The sequence below is a fragment of the Phragmites australis genome, chromosome 4, assembly GCF_958298935.1.
Source record: "Phragmites australis chromosome 4, lpPhrAust1.1, whole genome shotgun sequence".
NCBI lineage: Eukaryota > Viridiplantae > Streptophyta > Magnoliopsida > Poales > Poaceae > Phragmites > Phragmites australis.
The window spans coordinates 13,665,037-13,670,215 of record NC_084924.1 but is presented as its reverse complement, the minus strand read 5'-3'; the positions used below and the strand labels follow the sequence as shown (position 1 = coordinate 13,670,215).

General features: G+C 36.3%; 1 long non-coding RNA gene across 2 annotated transcripts; it reads left to right on the top strand.

Moving 5' to 3' along the window:
* The first annotated feature begins 1,121 nt into the window (after nucleotides 1–1,121).
* On the top strand, nucleotides 1,122–4,500 carry LOC133914216 (uncharacterized). Of its 2 annotated transcripts, XR_009909189.1 has the most exons (5): nucleotides 1,122–1,362; nucleotides 2,680–2,736; nucleotides 3,902–3,959; nucleotides 4,068–4,127; nucleotides 4,214–4,500. It is a non-coding gene; the product is annotated as an uncharacterized LOC133914216 (long non-coding RNA). The 2 variants fall into 2 exon arrangements; XR_009909188.1 differs by having other exon boundaries at nucleotides 4,068–4,500.
* The last annotated feature ends 679 nt before the right edge of the window (nucleotides 4,501–5,179 follow it).

Sequence of the window (5,179 nt, the reverse complement as noted above, 5' to 3'; positions counted from 1 at the left end):
ATTTCCACAGGCCTTCGATCACAGGCGGTTCTCTTAAGTAATCGTTTGTGTAAATCGATTATCACAGACGATTTCTTAAGTGAATCGCCTGTGATAATAGATTTTCACTGGAGGTCTCTTTTGCACTTGGGGAAATTATCTATTTCCACAGGCCTTCGATCACATGCGGGTTGGCTAAACGGCTGTGCAAATGGGTTATAACCCGCCTCTAAAAATAATTTTTATAGTAGTGACAGATCATAAAAAAAATAGAACTATAATAGATGATAGTAAGGAATACTACAATAGAGTGGAAGGATACTAAACCAAGGCTATTGGAATGGCTAAAACTCTTGGGTGAAGCGACCACCTTTATGAGCCACACCATGGTTATTCTTGTTCTATTGTGTTACACAATTACCACATCCCAATTCCAAGGAAAGATGTAAGAGTCAGAAAAGACATGACCACTTGTTCTAATTTTCTTTCAATTTATAGTTATACTTGAACAATAAAATGAAATCCTATATCCGGGAATTTCAATGTAGTGTACCCTATGTAAAAGAAGCAGTGCCTGGATGAGGGTATTTTTTCATGATGATCATGCTTTTATTTGACAACTAATATAAATCATATTTCTATTTATTATGTAATATGATTCTTACATCACCAGAGTCATATTTACTAGAAACTACTTCCAATACGTAGTGCTTCTTTGCTCCTTCATCCCAAAACTGACTCAATCTAGTAGTCTTTAAGCTAAGTACTTGAGGTAGACCAAGTATATACCTCTGGGTAGCAAGAAAGAATTATTGATGTCTTGAACTGATCTTCCATTTGCTGAAACAAAGGCGTCGACATGTGAATTCAACATACTAGCAAAACATTTCAAGAGACCCAATAAAAAGATGCAGAAAAAAAAAGAACACAACTAAAAGCAACAGAACAGCTCTAATATGACATCTGATACATTTATAAGATTATTCGGTTTCATACAAAATTTCAAACTCTGTAATTGCAATATATACTTTAAACTTGAATTTGTGGTTTCTTCAGTGAACAATATAGAGATCGGAGATTATGTATATCCTAGATCTACATAGCATATATGATAATAACAAAGAATAATGGTAGACTGAAGTCTGAGGCTAGCACTGCCAGGAGAGCCTGTTAAAAGAACAACAAAGACAAAGTATATCTAGAGTGTTCGTTCCTATCCAATATACACTGTCGATGAGAAAATCTGCTCATCAAATCAAAGAAGGCCAAAGCAAAGATCCCCAAACAACAATCGAAAGTCAACCTGCGATTGAAGAATCAGTGGACCAAGGTCACTTCAAATCTTGTCGCCCATGGAACTCACCGCCAACATCCTTTTCACGGGTAGGTTCCCCGCCGTTCTCTCCTTGCTCGCCCGCACCAGGAGTCGCACCGCCGTGCTCTTCTCCCTACTGAAGCCCGTCGAGGGCTACATACCCTCTTGTCCCCTTCCACTGCTGAGATTTGGACAGCGCCACCAAGTTTGTGAAAACAGCACCATCGCTTACACGTGCTGTATGAACACGTTTGAACTATGTATGCCTCAGAGTTAAACGTTGCTTTATAAACAGTTTTTTCACATGTCCCAGGCTTATCAGTCTGAACTGAATGCATAGGGGGCCAAGATTCATGACTTGATATGGCCTGATTTTCTTCTAATTTTGCTTCGCTCGATAGGATCTGAGTGGGTAGATTTTGTTTTGTTTTCTGCCTGGCGTGATTTTCGTTGCTAAAATTATCCCATCTGGAGTAGCATGAGGGGCTGAGACCCATCCAAATTTTATTGTTTTCCTTTTCTATTGATGAGGAACCGTAGACTGGTTTGATTTCCTTCTATTTTTGCTTCACTCAATTGGATCTGAGCAGGTATATTTCATTTCAGTTTTTGCCTGGTGTGATGGCTGATTTCCTTCTATTTTATCCTGGCTTGATATCATTGTATTTCTGTGTGGTTGATTTCGTTGTTGTTGTTTTTTTTTTTTTTTTTTTTTTGCCTGGCTCGATCATTAGTACTTAGTAACATAGGAATATTCTATTTGTGTTGTGTTTGACAAATTTTTATTATATACTAGCAAATTGAACCAAGTTAGTAAATGAGAGTTCGACCTTAGATCGCAACTATCGCTCGCATTATTTCAAAAAAAGAACGAAAGAATAATATAGGTTCGTACTCTGGATTATACCAACCTTGTCATTTGTATAAATCCCAAAAGTACAATATTGCTTTATGTATTGTGTGGTTAATTAACCTCTCAGTGGTAAAAGTACAATATTGCAAGTTCCATTTCTGACATGACACAACTTTTGGCATGAGGTCAAAGACTCCGTCTTTCCTTGCTGTCTGTATATCTGTGAGATGTTTTAAGAGAAGTTCATTTAGATCTGCTTACAAATAACTATGATCTCTCCATACTCGATTTATAATTGCAAACTATGTATAAATGTAACATGTGCACAATTATATGTATAAATTAAGTAATTGGAAATGAATATATGAACAATTAATATTGTAAGATAACATAACATGTGCAATTTTTCAGGTTGTTTTACTTCATTCTTACAACTTATTAAGCAGATACGTTGTTAGGTTAGATCAACTAATATTTTTGTTAAGAATTTACTAATTCTATTTGCTCATTCTATGAAACTTTCCTCATGCAGAACAGTACTACAAATTGCTCAAAGTGAACTAGCAACAGGATATGCTTCAAGCAAAAGGTACAAAACAACACCACTGCTTGCATAAGATTCTACTTATTATTATTTTCACCTATGATTATACTTAACAGATTTGATCCATGTGAGGTGCGTTGCATAATCTAACTTTTTTATAATGTTTATAGATAATGTTTAGTATTCAGACATCATTTATTGAGTTATTGAAGAATATTATTACAAAATGCGGAATACAATATGCATCATTTGTAACTGAGATCACTGAAGATGGAAGCACATTAATCGGTGTTGAAATTGATCTACCAATGTCACCTCTTCATCCAATAGGAAAAACAATCTTTTTATGGAGCAATGGCGCCCAAAGCCTATTGACAGCACAATAGCAATTTGCCTTAGAACCTATCTTTTTTCCTTCAACGATTGCATGGTTTTAAAATAATTGATTACAATTGTAAAAAATAGTGCTATATCAGAAAATTAGTCAGTCAATAATGCATGTAGCAATTGAAAAACTGAATTTTAGTAGAAAGTTCATTGTTAATGGAAATGAAGAATGTATGAATAGGTATAAGCATTTTCTTTCTGAATTTGCTAATTATTCCATCATTTTCTTGTTCATTGGATTACTAACACGATGCCTTGTTCTATGTTATTATCCTATATATAACCATGGAAAATAAAAAAATGCATGCGTCAGGTGTAGAAGAAATAAGGAAGAAAAAATAAAACATCATAATTAATATCTACAATTTTTTGCATATTTATCAATTCCCAAGTGTATGATATATTTTTTTGCTGAACATATCCAATATCTTAAAAACTCATATATTGGTCGTTCATATTATGATGCTGCAAAATACACATGCCAATACTGCAAAGCAATATTCTAGAATGAAGAAAAACTCAAATGCAAAGCAAGGACTAAACAAAAAAAAAAAGCATTACTTATACTCTATGTTGCAAAGGAGGTAAAATTTGAATTCCCCAGTTCAGAAATCCTCCAATATTTCTAGCAAGATTACTTGACTACAATGGCAATAATCGGTCAAAACGTGGAGATGTAATTAAGAGCTATCCTGTTTTCTTTTCCTAAAAGATGAAGGTTTAGGAGCTATATGTTTATTCAGTACAGGTGCTACCTGTTAATCTTTTATATAGTCCTCTATCTATAATTAAAGTGAATCTCACTCTCAAATTCATGCTTCAGGCTATGCCGATGAAAAAATGGAAACAAACCTTTTGACACAGGAAATCAATTTGTTTTGGTAAGTTGCTCCAAGCTTTTTCCCATGCAAGTATCTTTACATGATTACATCCTTCAACGGTGCCAAAAAGTATCATAATTAACTTAGCATCTGAACCATCTGTTGCAGATCATGCTGCACAAGACCAGTCAAGCTTTTGATGTATATATAGTAGACCAGTCAAGACATGTGAGCTCTGCTGGGTATCAATGCTTTTATGTGAAATCTACTCCTTTTGATATATAAATTATCAAATATGGTACATGGTACTGCAGGTAAGAAGTTCACAGTTAAGTTAGATTTTTAAAAAACCCAAGACAGCAGGTTCCTCCATGTCAGGAAGTGTCACAGGAGGAAGTTGCGCTGGTGCTCAGGAATATGTTCCTCTCCCCAGTTGTCAGGTTGATAATGTAGAGATTGTAGCTCAAAAGACCAGTTAGAATTTTAATGTATACAGTTTTCTGTTGTCAGCCCTGCTGTGTATCAATGTGTTTTTATAAAATCCACTCTTTTGGATGTATAAATCATGACACGTCGTACATGGTACTCCAAGGAACAAGTTAACAGTTAAGTTACCTGGAACGTCTTATAAGGTACCAAGATTATTCTCTACTAACTCTGGTTCCACTCATCAGTCGTAATGAAACTCATCGACGGACTACATCGCGTATGAAAGGCGAGCCATTTTCTCGTAGTTTTACTGAAGTCATATGATTATCTCTTACATAGCAGCGGTGATACCAAAGGATTTGGCCATGGTCATTGGTGTCATAGGACACCAATCAATACACTCTGGATCCGCCACGATCGATCATTGATGCGTGTCTAATTGCCGCGTCACAAGTCATTGCTTGCACAATTATACAATCACAAGAGCCTAATCCAAATTCATGATCAGTATATATCCTGCCGACAATGGGAATCATTCCTGCCATGCTTCTGACTAAGGCACCATTGGGTTGGAAGAATTGGTTTCGATTCTTCACTGATTCTTAAGAATCGGCTCCAAACGGGGCATTTGCGGATTATTTCTCTATTGGAACTAGTAGAAACATTTTGAGCTCTTGTATTGTAGGCGTGAAAAGGACTCATGCCAGTTTCACGCACGAAACACTTCCTCGTTCCTAAATCACCCTCTGCCCATAGAGGTTCCTGTGCCCATCGCTTGTGCCGCCACCGCCTTAGCCTGCGCCAATGTTGCTTTCACCTGCCATTGCGTGGAGGAGGAGCCTGATGCTGGC